We start from the raw sequence: 14,364 nt of genomic DNA on the forward strand, positions 1-14,364 counted from the left end.
TTGCACCTTTTGCCTTCGCCGCAGACAACGGGTGTGGTGGGCATTACTACAGCTCGGCCTTAATGGGCCGACTTCGTTTAGCTATCTGCTGAATTATCCTGCTTCACTGGCGGAGCCTGTGCTTATTGATAATCGAGGGCTACGCAGGCCAATGCAAAACAACTTGCGCGCTTGATAGAATGAGTTCTGAAACACCAGAAGTTTTCTCGTAAGTACAGGTCATCAGGCGTGCCAGTTTTGCCTTGCTAAACTGCACTCTGTCAGGCGCAAAGAAAATATCTCAAAATGCAAAGCACTGAGCGAAAATTAAAACATGACCAAAATAATATTATTGGCACAGTCCACAGTGAACGCCTCGGTGCCAATCCCTCAGTCAAGGAGATGACTCCTAGCGACTGACATATAGAAACCGTCAAATAAGACGTCTCGAATTTGATTGATGAAACGACTTTTGAACCACAATGAGATATTTATGGTGATATTTGTAACTGAGCAGAAAAAATAAACAGAACTGACTTCTACGCAATGGGAAAAATCAGATTTTGAATGATCTCAAGTCGCTGCCATTCATTATTGTTTTTCCGATTTCTGGGTGTAGGCCTAAGATCTTGCGCTTTTCTAGAAAAACAGCACACAATGGCGACGACGAAAGAATCCAACATTTGTCTTTTTTTTTGTGCCTCGACATCTGATGTATTTATTGCATTTTATTAATTCATTTTATTATGACAGAGCGCAGTTGGCTTTACGGAAGCATGCCCACAGTCCGAAAACCATGCGAACTTGCACATCTCACTAACCAGCGTAGGAAAAGTTCCAAACCCCGACTTCGTGTCTCGCGAAGAAGGAACAATGAATAATAAGGAAGGCCTATCTTTAAAAGTTTCTTGCATAACTTAGATCCACTTCTGGTGAGGCAAGCCAGTAGCGGCGAAAAACAGCCCATTTACACGGCGTGATGGATCGCGGATACCCTAAGCAGCACCAACGCTCTGCAATTCTTGCAGCACTCCCTCTTTCTCTCACACACACGCCTTCACTGCCCACAATTTCTTTTTCTTTCATGGTCTTTCAAGCAGTGCTGGCCCGCCACGAGAAAAAATCGGGGGCTTGTGGGCGGAAAACTTTTTTCGTCGAGTAGCCCACTTCGGTGGGAGCGCTTCTGAAGCCAGATTAAGATTGAAAAGAAGCCGAAGTGTCGCTTCCAGGCGTCGAGTGCCACCAACTTAGGCAAAGAAGATATTTGAGGGGCCCCTCGCCGGTGCAGCAAGGGAACAACTAGAACGGGGTGTCCTCGAATGAAGTGGTGCATGAACGGCATTAAAGGAAACCTTTAAAGCCCCTTGATTTTGAGACGCACAAAAGAGCGCCTATGTATATCAGTTCTCTATACGAGAGGCACAACAGGGGTGTAGTCTGGACCGTTCAGTGTTCGGGCAGCTATAACTAGCCTAAGATTATCAGAGGTCTAATTCTCAAAGCCGTTCATGAGCAAAGTGACTCGCAAATCACACTTGTTTATGGAGTCACAGTCATCCCTTACGAAAATTTATTTTGCCGGTGAACATTGGGTCTGTACAGTTTTACGCGAAGATGTGTGGAGTTAAATTATTTTTTGCTTTAGGCTAAAAATGAAAAATTCAGTTCTGGTGTTTGACGTACGCCAAAACCACATCCTGATTGTGAGGCAGGCCGAAGTGGTGGGCTGCTGATTAATTTTGAGTGCCTGGGATGGTCACGAGCGTTTTTGCATTCCGAGGATAGGATAGGAATAAACTTTATTTGTCCAACGGTTGTTGATGTTGGTGCCCGGGGCTAGGCTGCCAGGGGTCCATCGCCCGAAGAAAATCTTTCGAGATCCTCGGCAACGGCCCTGGCCCGCTGGACGGCCCACTCCTGGTCTTCGGGTGCCTCGCTGAGGAGGGCGGCTTGCCATCTCTCAGCGAGGCGCCCCGCTTCAGAGGGTTCTGCTGTTGTATTCCCCCTTCCTCTTCGTCCTTGTTCCACGTGGCGTCGGCATTCCGCCCCCATCGGATTGCTGCCTGAGCGGCTGGGATTGAACCAGCGACTTTGTTTCACTTTACTTAGCCCTTAGACGTTAAAAAAAAGAAACTTGCTACTCGTGATTATGAAGCCCTGCCTCCCGCATAAAATTTAAGAGTGTTAATGTGGTCCATGATTCTAGTTGAGCAAGTCCGATGGCCGGTTGGGATAAAGACTCATGAGACGTTGAAAACTTCTACGGGTGGTTGGTAGCCCGAGGCTTGTTCACGAAAAATGGCGTTGGTCCCTCTCGTGCTCTGGCACTAAACGGAATGGAGGGATTTACATGCGCTATTCATGTAAATTATGCAGATCTCATTGAATGCGCGTGGCTAATCTATACATCACAAGTTCACGTACTGTTGGTAGATAGTCGTCAATATACTTGCAACGATTTGTATATATTGATACGTTATTTACTTACAAATGGAAAGCTTCATAAGCATCCAAACTGTTTATAATATTTCCACGAGATCATATAATGCGCAATTACGCTTTTAATGTATTATTGCTTCAGCCACTTACAAAACTTACTTTGTATGAACATCTTACAGAGTTCGCCCCATGTGGAACAAACACCGATCGCAGTTTCTGCCACGCTGCATGCATTTGACAATGGCCTGCACGCATAAATGCTACTCTAAGATCTCAGACCTTCGCGCATGCGCTTCCAGAGGCCAGCTCCAGTGGATGCGCGGATAGTCCAACTCGTTCCCGTCGAGCGACGTTTCGCCGGACGATGATGAAGTATCGTCGTAGGCTAGCCTCGCAAAATGACGACGCTGGGCGGTGTTTAGATGACAGCCTAATGGGAAAACAATCCTCGTCTGCTGGCTGGAGACGGAAGCAGCGCTGTCGACACAGCTGCGTCCATTATGCTTTGTACAACTTTCTTGGTGGACCCACTGGAGGAGAATGCTGAGCGGACTTCGATCGATTATACCGCTGACACCTACGTAGCCCGGCATAGCGTGCCCTGTGGTTAGGCCGCGACGCGACTATTCGATCTTTATGCACTTTGAGGGATGTTGAAAGTGGTTCGACGGCGTGTTACACTATCGCGAGAGTGCTTTGTTTCCTATAATTTGGTTATTGCTGGAATAACAGCACTTCAAACGGGAGATCTTGCCTGACTTTGAAAAGTTAGAGTGATTATTTATAGGGCATGCAGGAGTGTTTGAGTACTTACAACACAAGAGAGCAGGGCATTTATCACTTGCAAATAAATAAGCAAAAAGGCCGTTCATGCATGCAGCCTTGTTCATACTGGACTACTGTTTATTGAATTTTAAACACAGCGGATTTAATTCATGCGATACAATTTGACTTATTGCTTCGCCATCTTATTTCTAGCCTCATTCTATTAAGAGAAACTTCTAAACGCTAACCACCCGTTTGCACTGTATAGGAGAACGCTACTGATCGAAGAAGGCTTAGTAGTTTGTTAGGAGCTTTGCACTGAATTATAGTTTTCTTCAAATGATAAGAAGGTTTATCGTGTTCACTTGTGCGGACATACATGACGAAAGAGCTTTATCTTACGAACAACATCGAAATGCTTAATCAAGCCTTACCTTGTAATTTGGTCACACCCTTGACACTTCTGACAGTGGTGATACAATACAACTTTTGCCATCATAGTGGAGTACTTCAATGCAACTCTTCAGAAAATGTTCACAAAACGTGTGTTTTGATATCTTGGCCGCTGGAGGAATGCCAAACAAGGTCAATGGTCAATCAAAAGATTTCTTTGGAGGTGTCGGTGGCGCCAGAGACGTCTCTTGTTTTACCACAGTTGATCATTTAAAGTGTCCATGTTAGTGTAAACCTTTTGTTCTCACTGAATCAAGAAAAAATGGTAAGTTGCACTGCCTGATTTTATGAAAGGTATTATTTAAACTTACTTATTGCAGATGTGTCTGTGCCCTTCTTTATGAGTAGTAGGTAGGCGCCGTGCCCCTTCAGGTGGCAGTTGCCAGCCTGCTCCTTGCTTTCCTTGTCTTTTCTTTCAAATGTATATATGTTGCCAAACCAAATAACGATAACAGTGATGATGAGCACTCACTTCAACCCGTTACCTTGTTTCCAGATCGTCTGACTGACGAGAGAAGTACTGTGAAGTCTGCTTAACTACAACGTGAGTAAAGTCTGCCATTTAAAATATTAAAAGCCCACATGTACTCACTCTGACATCTCACCGCTGCAAAGAAATGATATTTGAATCAATTCTAGCAGTGCGAGGAACGGCTGATATAATGAAAATAACTCAAAGGACATAATTTCGGCATGATGCGCCTGTGTCGTCCGCAAGCTGGGGCGCTACAACGTAAAACTATTCCAAACTTTTCTATTCCAATTCTGCAAACAGCCCATCGCGATTGGTCAAAAACATCTTTGGACCACCCCCACTTCACCTGTCTATCACGCGACGTCATGAAAACCGCGATAGCTCCCCATCTGATATGACGTGTACACAGTGATTATGCATAACTTGACCGAAAAAAACAAAAATAGTTATTTCTGATTCGACGCCTTTTTGCCATTAGCTCTCGGCTATTGTTCAAAAGTTTTCGGGCTGCACCCACTTCACCTGCCTCTCACGCGACGTCACAAAACCACAACTTACCGCGTCCAAGTGACGCGTACGCGTTAAGGATGCATTAATATGCCGAACAAAACTGAATTTTCTTGCGAATAGCCGCAGGCTGCCCCGTTCCGAAAGGAATAAAAGATGGCTGCCGCCGATCGCTCCGGCACTGGCTATTCGCCCCTACCGGAGAGCATGGGTTTATTTGCGTGTAATAAAACTTTTTGCGTGGCCGTGTAACGTTTTCGAGAACTTTCGGCACGTTTAGGACCTCGTTCTGCTAACCCTTCTTTACTGAGGATCCGTTTTAGCGTCATTCTTAAGCTTCCGTTGCATGCCGCCGCGATTGTCGACGAGCCAGCGCAAGCTAAGTAAGAGAAAGCGGACCAATCACAGACGCCGGCACCACCCTCTTCATCCGGTTATCAATATTCAGTGCAGCGGCTCGGCCCCATCGAATCCTTCTCCACTTGAGCATGCTCCTCGCCTCTTCTGAGCCAATTATATAAGACAAGCCGCACAGTGCAGGCAATGTTATTCGTTTTTCCAGCAAACAAAAGTGACCTCCTATGAACGAGGGGAGCATTTGATTGGTTTGTTCAGACAACCCTACGGGTGACGGCCCGATGCTTGCGTCGGCGCTTACGCAAATTTGACGTCAGGAGATTGGAATAAAATCATATTAGAATAATTTTACGTTATACGGCCCCTGTTTACACGCTGTACACCTTACACTTCTTTTCTCGTGCAAGCAGCAAACTGGCGCTGAATTTTTGTATGTGTTTCACTTTTGTTTGTTTTGCTTTTTCATCCGCAATAGTCGATAAATCTTAACAAGACCTGCATGCTGATGTGCAAGGAGCAGAAATAGATTGAGTATAAATTCTTTACGTCACCAACTATCTGAAGTTGAAATAAGATCGGTATTATTGCCTCCCAAAAAACAGTCTCTCCTGCTGAGAACACGGCAGTGGAAGCTGTGAAATCATTAAGACCACATGAAACAACACTTTCCGAATACTATCACTTCTGCACGCTGTTGCTGACGAAACAATGTCGGAAAGACTGCAAATGTATATATAGACAGTAGTGGCAGAACGAAGAACTTTATCTAAGCTCTCGCCACGCATGTAGCCACTCTTTGAAACTGTGGGTGTCCAATGATGAATCACTGATTCTGTATCTATTAGTGGGGCTCCCTCTATGAAGAGCAATATTGTTTTATCTTGACTTTCTCTTTCGTGAACTCGGCACAGCACACAAATCCTCTGCTAATCGCCGAAGTCTGCGAGAGGGGATGGCTAGCTACAATGTTCAAAGCCAGGTCGATATTACTTGCGTACAGCGAAAGCACCCTGCAGAAACGGAAGACGCGAACACCATTACGCTGGCGGCAGCATTGAGACGGCGAGGTCAGGGCTTCCTTTTCGGGCAACGGCATGGTTTAGAGCTGCGCTGGCAGTCAATATGCTCCGGGTAATTACTAACACGTGGCCTTCGCGACCAGCTTACGTCTCGTCGACATCAAAGGGAACGCTGCCGAGGCCACATCTGGGAGCGGAGCCGCCGGGTCAGTGACGCTCGCACCGCCATAACCCTTTCTTTAGACACGGGTGATGTCGCTGCGTTGGCGTCAACCACCACTCGTTGAGTCATGCGTGCTCCGCATCACTAATAGCATGCAATACTGTTGCAGCTACAAGGGTGGCGTCTGCTGATGAACGGAGTTCGCTTACCGCTAAACTGTGCTCTTTGGCGTCGGTCTTGCAGTTTTCTCTCGAGTTCTGCGAGCACACGACAATGCGCAAAGTGCCACATAACAGAGAAGTGCTTAAATATGCGTTTCTGTGTAGTGAGCACCAATATTCAGAGTATGCATGCGAATCATATGCACTGTAGCTGCTGTTTAGCGGGTAATGTGTTTAGTGTGCGTAGGGAATGAATTTACGCATTAGAAAAGTAGTATGGAATTCTGGGGCGGTTGATATTGACATTACGTCTTTTTCGTTTATTTCTTTTTTGTTCAGAACTACCGACGTTACCCTGGCTCTGGTCGCGTAAATGCCTTATAGTAGCAAGAACTAGGTTGTGGTCCCTAATTTTTTCTTAGTAAATTACAAACATTTTTTTGTATGGGTATCATGTGTGAGCATGATATCGCTTATTAAACACACAAATGTTGTCTTCTGCTTGTCAATGATTAACCATAAGTGTACCGCAACGTTTCTATCCCCACAAGCTTTTGCAGTAACGCAGTGAGGCACCAAGCCACTTTCTTTGTGTGAACATCAAGCCTTGTCAAGCCGTACTACGTGTTAATGCGCACTCGTTACTGCCACATAGCATTTCTCGCAGTTTCAAGAGTGCTGCGCGACTTTACGCAGGATGCTTACGGGCTCTCTCTCCACCACGCTGTGTGGCTTTCAAACGTGAGCGCTTTTGTAAGTCGGCACTATTTTCTGCTGCGCGTCGGTTACTACCATAGCGCGTGTACCAGCGTTCACACCGTTGCGCGGTATCAGTGATACAGTATAGACAGCGGGCATGCGTTCGGCTGACCGAACTTCGTGCCCGGCCATCGCATTGAGTGGGTCGCGCCCAGCCGAGCTAATTAGTTTGTCGGGGAGTCGGTCCGGAACGCAGACACGCAGCTCGCTCGCCCTCGACGCCCTAATGGAACTCTCTGCCCCCTTTTGTTTGTTTTTTTTTGTCTCCGCATTCCGACCTCTCGCTTCACGCGCTGCTTCTAATTCAGGGCGTGGTTGTGACCGCAGTGCGCAAGCCTCGTCAAACTGCGCTGCTTGGAAACCGAGAACTGAGAAAGAAAATAAAAAAAGTACGAGTAAAAGCAACTGTCTAGCATATATCTAACCTTATTATTACAAGCCAGTGTGTCATACCTGTACTACAAGTTCGTATGTATTGTCTTTAAATCTCGTCAAGTGGCGAGATGCAGGTATCATTGCGCCCAGAATAAGCCTTGATTTCGCTCTCACAATGTGTGCCGATAATTCAGTTAGCGAGTGCGTTTTTGTTCAGGAATGTGTAATCTCAAAGCATTGAAAACAGCAGTGACAGTGGAAACAGTGAAAACAGTGACAGGGTGTTTCACGTAACCCGATCCAAACTTTAAAAATGTGCAAATGCCACGTAGCTGGATCGAACTAAGGCAATGCTGTTTGACGTCGCTTGTAGATACTCAGATGATGTTTTTTTTGCATTCCGCCTCATTAGATAAAAAATCTTAATTATTCAACTTCACAATTATTATAATTAGATGAGAAGTGTCAATGAGAAAATTGCAGAGCAGCATGAGAAACTCAGCTTTCTCTTGCTCAGTACACGCTACATAAAACTGTTCTTCAGAGTTTGAAAGAAGCCCGCGAATGCACACAATATCACCGCGCGACTCGCCGCTCGAAGCACTTTGCGCGTACGTGATTTATAATTCCTTTTCTAAGTTATCACTTGACACCAGAATTCTACCTTAATCCCCTTTAATCCACTTTAATCGACCTTAATCCAATTTTGGGTATGGACGCCGCCATTCGTACGATGCCGGTGCTGTTCACCGTAGGAATTCGTGACGTGACGTCATCACTTCACCACGTGGGTTTTGGTGCCATCTGATGATAACAATGGGCGGGGGATTTTTCGCTTCATTGGGTATATAAAGCTTTCGCCTTAAAATTTGAAGATGAGCTGACGCATTGTGTCTCTGTCTCAAGGCTTGTTCGCATCTGACGACGAAGCCTGCTCTTTCTTCCAGAAAGGTTCTCGCCTTTACATGCGTTACCCGACGCGCGGTCCTTTAAGCACATGATTGGGTAACTAAGTCATTTCGATCTGTGGCCTCGTAAAATATTTGACGCATAAAAATATTACAACAGATACCGTCGTCGATGGTTAACTAAGTCAATGTGGAGCATTTCTCTCCTGCACGTGGCGCAAAGCCCGAACGAACTAACGTACTTTCCGGGAAACGCTCACTCGAGAACCGCCACTTGCGCGGGCCGCCACGCCCTGACGACATACGATCGGAACCAGATGCGATCGCACACGCTACTCGCCGCACTAAATTCGTCTTTAACAAAGTGCTTTTGAAAGTACACTTCCGCATCCCGCAACTGGCAGTACTCCAATCGGCGCCGCTTTGGCTCGACGTGCCGCTGTTCTTGGCCCGCGCGTCGCTTCTCTTCTTTCTCGCGCTCCACGGCCGCACGTATCTAGTCGGCCCGTCGCTTCGCCTTCTGCCTTTCCATTTCGGTTGGCACCGCATACTTCTGCAGTCTCCGCAAAGCCTTTGCACTCTTCCGCTCCTCTTTCGCTTGATACTTCCGAGTGTCCCTTGTATCTGCAAGTATACATATATATAGAAGCCTGCGCCATAACTCCCTATATGCCTGCGCGCAACATAGCGCAGCTAGCGCAACCGATTCACGTGAATTTACGGCGCGCATACCCGTACCGGCGAGGGGAACAAGGAGAGGAGGTGTCAAGAGGGTAGAGCGCATGTATGCGCGTGGATCTTGGTGGAGCAGGGAGGCGCCGAGCCAAAAGAGGCCAGCGAGCAGGTGTACGGGGTTACGCACGCATCGGCGACAAACTCTGTGACCTTCACCTGCCTCGCGTTAGAGCTTGGCTCCGACTAGGCAAGAGAATAATTCGCATTTAAGGTTAGGGGAGGGCGAACATTCTAAGTTCTGAATACGAATCGAATACTACGCACTAACTATTCGTATTCGTGTTCTAAAAATTGGCTGCGGTTTAGCTCAGCTAACCCTGCATGGGTATGCAAAGCGAAAGCTTGTTTCAGCCTGGTTAATACTTGGTTTCACTTGGTTAACCTTTAATTTAGCTGCAATTATTATACTTAAGTTACCATCGGTAAAGCAGGTATGGCGACGGTGCCTAGGTCGCTGGTTGACATGACTGTGATTAGGCTTGGGTAGACACGCATTGTTCAACGGTGCGATGCCTGTTGTGCCACAGGGAAAGCACAAGCAAAGAGACGCCGTGAACATGCGAAGCGTTGAAGCACAAACGGACAGGGAGCGAACGTGGTCGCGATATTGATCTCGACGGTGCGACGCCTGTTGCATTCCGAACCCTATCCAGTGAGGCAGCTCGCCAGACGATATCCGCGGGGTGGTGAGACGCCGCTTGGCGACGACGGCTCAAAGCCTCCCGGTCCCGCGCAACGCTCAGAGAAGACGGCCCGGCCTCGCTCGCATCCATGGCCAAGCTCGCGCTGACTAGGCGAGCGGGCGCTTTTCTTAGCCAGGCGCGGCCAGTCACGCGTTCAGGTGGTGACCCGGCTGCGGAGAGCGCATGCGCCACGCCGGCGGCGGCGGCGGAACTCGGCGCGGCGAGTTAGGTGGTGCGTTGCCAAGGCTACGGCGCAGCTGCGGTCAAATGAAAGACAAATTGCTGGCAACGGCGAAACTCGGCTCGACGTGCTTAGTAAAGGTTTCACTTGAAAGAAATATTCGGTATTTTAGAATATCCAAAACTAAGCAAATATTTCGCAACAACCGAATGTTAGAGCCTACTTACTATTCTCTGTCTGCTAAGCAAAGTATCGCAAATAAGCAGAACCGCGACAACGACAAAAGTTTTCGAAGCAATGAAGAAACAGCATGGCTAAATGCGAAAACGCCCGTGTACTTAGATTTAGGTGAACGGTGAAGAACCCTAAGTGGTATAAATTTCCGGCGTCCCCCACAATGGCGTGTCTCATAATCAGATAGTGGTTTCGGAACATAAAATCCCATAATAATTTCTTAATACTAACAGCATGGGTAATGCTGCATTATCCTTATTAGTTCTGCGTTCCTTCGAAAGTTCTGGGCTTCTTCAGCACTTGTATTCGTTGTTCTTTTTGTCCCTGTCTATGTACGCACTGTAAGTGGTGTTTGCAATGAAATACCAACTAGCCCGTACCCAAACCCTGCTTCAGTATATTCCTTCGAAAACAAAAGCAAGCTTTGTTTTCCGTTTGGCGGCGGATGCCTATGCGACTACCTGCAATGTTTGCTTGCAGTCTTCTTGGCAGTGTAGTCAAGTAGCAGCTTTATCTTTTACGCTGCAACGTTCCTGCGATGAAATCTTTGCAACGAGCCCGTTTGTATAGGTCTGCGGGGCAGAAGTTCTTCGGCCGCATTTTTTTTAATGCAAAACCGTCGCATGGGCCATGAAGTGGAAAATCCAGTGGCGTAGCCGGAGATGATACAAAAAGTCACGTGGTCACAGAAACGCGCTCGTGTCACTGCTCGCGCGTTCGTTGTCTTCTTCCACAGCTGGCTCCGATGCCGCTCATCATGCCAAGCATTCTCATACTGCCCCTCCCTTTGCAGAGGCACTACAAAAAGGCGCGTGGTCAGAGAGACAGACCGCGCCGGTGGCTGGTCTATATATAATGCCACGCCTCGCAGCGCATCCAGTCGGTGCGGTGATTTCGGTGGGTTCTGTCCTGCACTCCGATGAACGAACCTTCGACTTCGATTTCTTAGTCAGTAGATGTGCCCGGCTCCCCTGGACGTCCACGCAAGTATGCGAACAAGGCGAAGGCAAGTGATGCAAGAAATCATACAAGACAAAGGGAAAACATTATCATTACGTTTGGTAAAAGGAGTCGTCATCGGGAAAACGTCGTACTGCTTTCACATTCATCCACGTGGGGATACCTAAGTGCCCTTGACTTTTTACAGCCAAGCTTCCTTCATACCCTAGACCGTAATTTACAACTCTGTATTCCTCCCGACCTTCAACGACGTAACTGCACCCTTCTAGTCCGTCTATGGCTTGGAGTAGCATTTTCAAATGCCTACTCCTTTCTTATCGGAATGGCCAACATCCAGCCAGCAACAGCCGGCCAACAGCCTTATCGAATGGCCAACAGCCGTGCGCGTGCGTTCGTGCGTGTTTTTCCGCCTACCTGGGTCCCTGGGAAGTCCATCATCTAATGGGCACCACATTTAGCTGCGGTTCTGAGGGAACAGAGTTCGTAACAAAGCGTCGGACCAACTTGGGTCACTGAGTACGTGGCAATGTGTTTATATGTGCCGGTCTTCAACAAACTACTGTAATGCCCACATGAGTGACTGTAGGTGAGGGACTGGATAGGTACCGCTGTTGAATGAAACTGTGGGAGGGCAGCACGAAGAGGTAGCCGCCGTAGCCACGGTTTATTCAGGCCGGCCAGCCGTGGCGCACCAGAATGTCAGGAGTGGCCGACGCCGCAGCCGCTACACGCGAGCCCTGTTCTTCTTCGCCGGATTTGGAGGCAATAGTCGGGCCACTACAAACTATTTGACGCCGACTTGGAACACTGGGTATAAAAAGGTTTAACTGAGATTGCTAAAACTAGCGTGTGCCACTTAGTCTGTACTGGTCTTCAAATAACCTCTTTGATGCGAACCTTGTTCACCGGGTATGTGCTAGTAGGTGTGTGCTGCTCTTCAATGAACGTCTTTGACGCCAACTGCGGCTACTAGATATGTGCCAGTAGGAATGTGAAACTCTACAACGACGAAAACGGCGCCTTAAATTTCTCCTACGCCGAACGGAATCGAACCCACGTCACAAGCGTTCCTCATGGACAGCAATCCGAAGATTTAGCAGGCTGTGTCACAAATGTGCGCTAGGTGCTGGGTGTGTGCCGCTATTCACTGAACCTCTCGCCAACTTGGTTCAGTGACTATCTGCCAGTGGCCACGGGGCAAGGGAGGGAACAATCCTCCGCGTTCGCACGCACCTGCGCGCCACACTTTGCGTCTCGGAGGACGCGTGCGGACTTCTTGGCAGCACCACTAGATGGCACACCATGTTGAGAAAGAGGCACGAGAGGGGAGCCCGGTTGCTGCAGGACGCGTTTCTCAGCGTTCGCACGCACCCGCGTGCCATGCATTTTGGAGGCCACGTGCAGCCTTCGCAGGCGGCTGCGCTGGACGGCGCCGAGTGTTCCTAGGGAAACGTGAAAGAGGAATTACGCTGCAGTACACGCCTTATTCGGTAATACGTCGTGTCGCTACATTGATTCTATGCTAAACGCATTACAGTCGACATTTCTCTCTGCCAATTTTACAAAGCTAGTTCCGATTACATTGCCTGATGTAATTCTACAGCATATGTCCTGCAATACTACAGCCCGAGCCCTGAAATTGACCTACACATACTGTGTCTCATGAACATTGCTTCCGATTCTGCCTGCAAGCCTTTCCAAGTGATAAGACGAGCTTACTGGTTGTTTGAAGTTGCCTTCAGCAAACGCTTGTATAGAAAAGTTATTCTTTTCAGAATCCAGCGCGACCAAGAAGCTCCCTAGCACTATCTGAGGACGACCTTTGTCGCTTCTCGCAGCTGCGGGTGCGGCATGTAAAAGCAAGCCACCGTAAAGAATCTCTGCCGTGGGATTCCGCACACGCACAGTATGACAAACAGATGTGTGCATTGAGAAACAACGAGAAAAGAACGCGCACGGCTAGCACAGTGCCGGTCTCGGTTGCGACCCGGCTCGGTGAGCTCGTCTGCCGGCGCAGAGACCGCAGAAAGCGACGCTGTGTTGCGTGAGAATTGATTGGAAGCGAGGTGGGAAGCGCAGCACCTGTCTAAAGAGAGAAGAGAAACAGCGCTCACAAATGCAACTCTGCTGCTTCGTGGACGTTCTCCCATTCCGTAAAGACTCCCCGCACCCCTCTACGTCATCCACCTCCACCCGGCACTATCCATGCTCTTTTCTGCTTCTTCGGCTCCATAGCGTGTTCCAACACCTCTGATTTACTTGATTCTTCGCTCCCACCCTCGACGTGTTCAACCTCATATTTCCTCTATTCTTAACTCCCACGCTCCTTCTCCTAACTTTTTTTCTTTCTGTTGAAGTTTTAAGCTGCCTTTGAAAGCTCGCCGTTCACATCAGCCTCACGGGTCCTCTGTACTTCGCTGTAGAGAGCAGTAAGTTTCTGTTGGACGAAAAGAGCAAATATATATATATATATATATATATATATATATATATATATATATATATATATATATATATATATTCTACTAGACGATCTCACACCCTCACGGAAATTATGGCTCGGAGGAAAGTTCCACCCCTATTTTCCTCTTGTCATTGAACGACATATAAAAACATGCCCTGGTCCACCACAATTCCCTTTGCTAGACGCGTAGCGCCACAAACCAGCGGGCTCACTGCGTCCTTCCATCTTTCTTTTTTTCTTGCTCTTCCATGTCACCGACGAAACGTTCATTGCTACACACAAACCCGGGCTGCACGCGCTCAATGAAAGGTGCGTGCTCCAGCCAGTGATCTGTATAGACGCGACTGCGAGCGAGCTCGCGAGCGCGCGATCCTCCATGTATTATGTATGGACGTTCGTGTCGTTCTCGACGTTTCTTGCCGCTCCCATGGCGCCCGCTTTGCCGCCGTTCCGTGAACTCCTGTGGCTCTTTCCTCCCCACCCAATGCCTCCTCTCCCTCGTGAGCAGCACGAAGCAGGACGCGTGTGAGATGTAGGGGAAAAGCACCGCTCGTACATTTCGCATGACGTGCAGTTTCAGTTTGCGTTTCCAGCACGCGCGCTCGCGCGTCCGCTCTGCCACACGTATTCATCAGGAGGCGTGGTCTGGCGCACGGCTGCATAGACATTTTCGCGTGCGCTGTCTTTCTCGCTAGCTCGCAGGCGAGCTCTTGGAGCCGCTCTGTCGGTCGCTGTCTTCACGCCTGC

At 48.2% G+C, this 14,364-nt stretch overlaps 1 protein-coding gene across 2 annotated transcripts in view; it reads left to right on the forward strand.

The window, feature by feature from the left end:
- The window catches only part of LOC126521224 (plexin-B-like), a 487,065-nt gene that overhangs the window by 147,772 nt on the left and 324,929 nt on the right, over positions 1-14,364 (forward strand). For both annotated transcript variants that reach the window (XM_055065821.2, XM_055065820.2), the window contains exon 3: positions 4,133-4,180. The gene's annotated coding sequence lies outside the window, so the exon portion shown is untranslated. The remainder of the gene's footprint in view (positions 1-4,132; positions 4,181-14,364) is intronic.

Source organism: Dermacentor andersoni, chromosome 6 (genome assembly GCF_023375885.2).
Source record: "Dermacentor andersoni chromosome 6, qqDerAnde1_hic_scaffold, whole genome shotgun sequence".
Taxonomy (NCBI): domain Eukaryota; kingdom Metazoa; phylum Arthropoda; class Arachnida; order Ixodida; family Ixodidae; genus Dermacentor; species Dermacentor andersoni.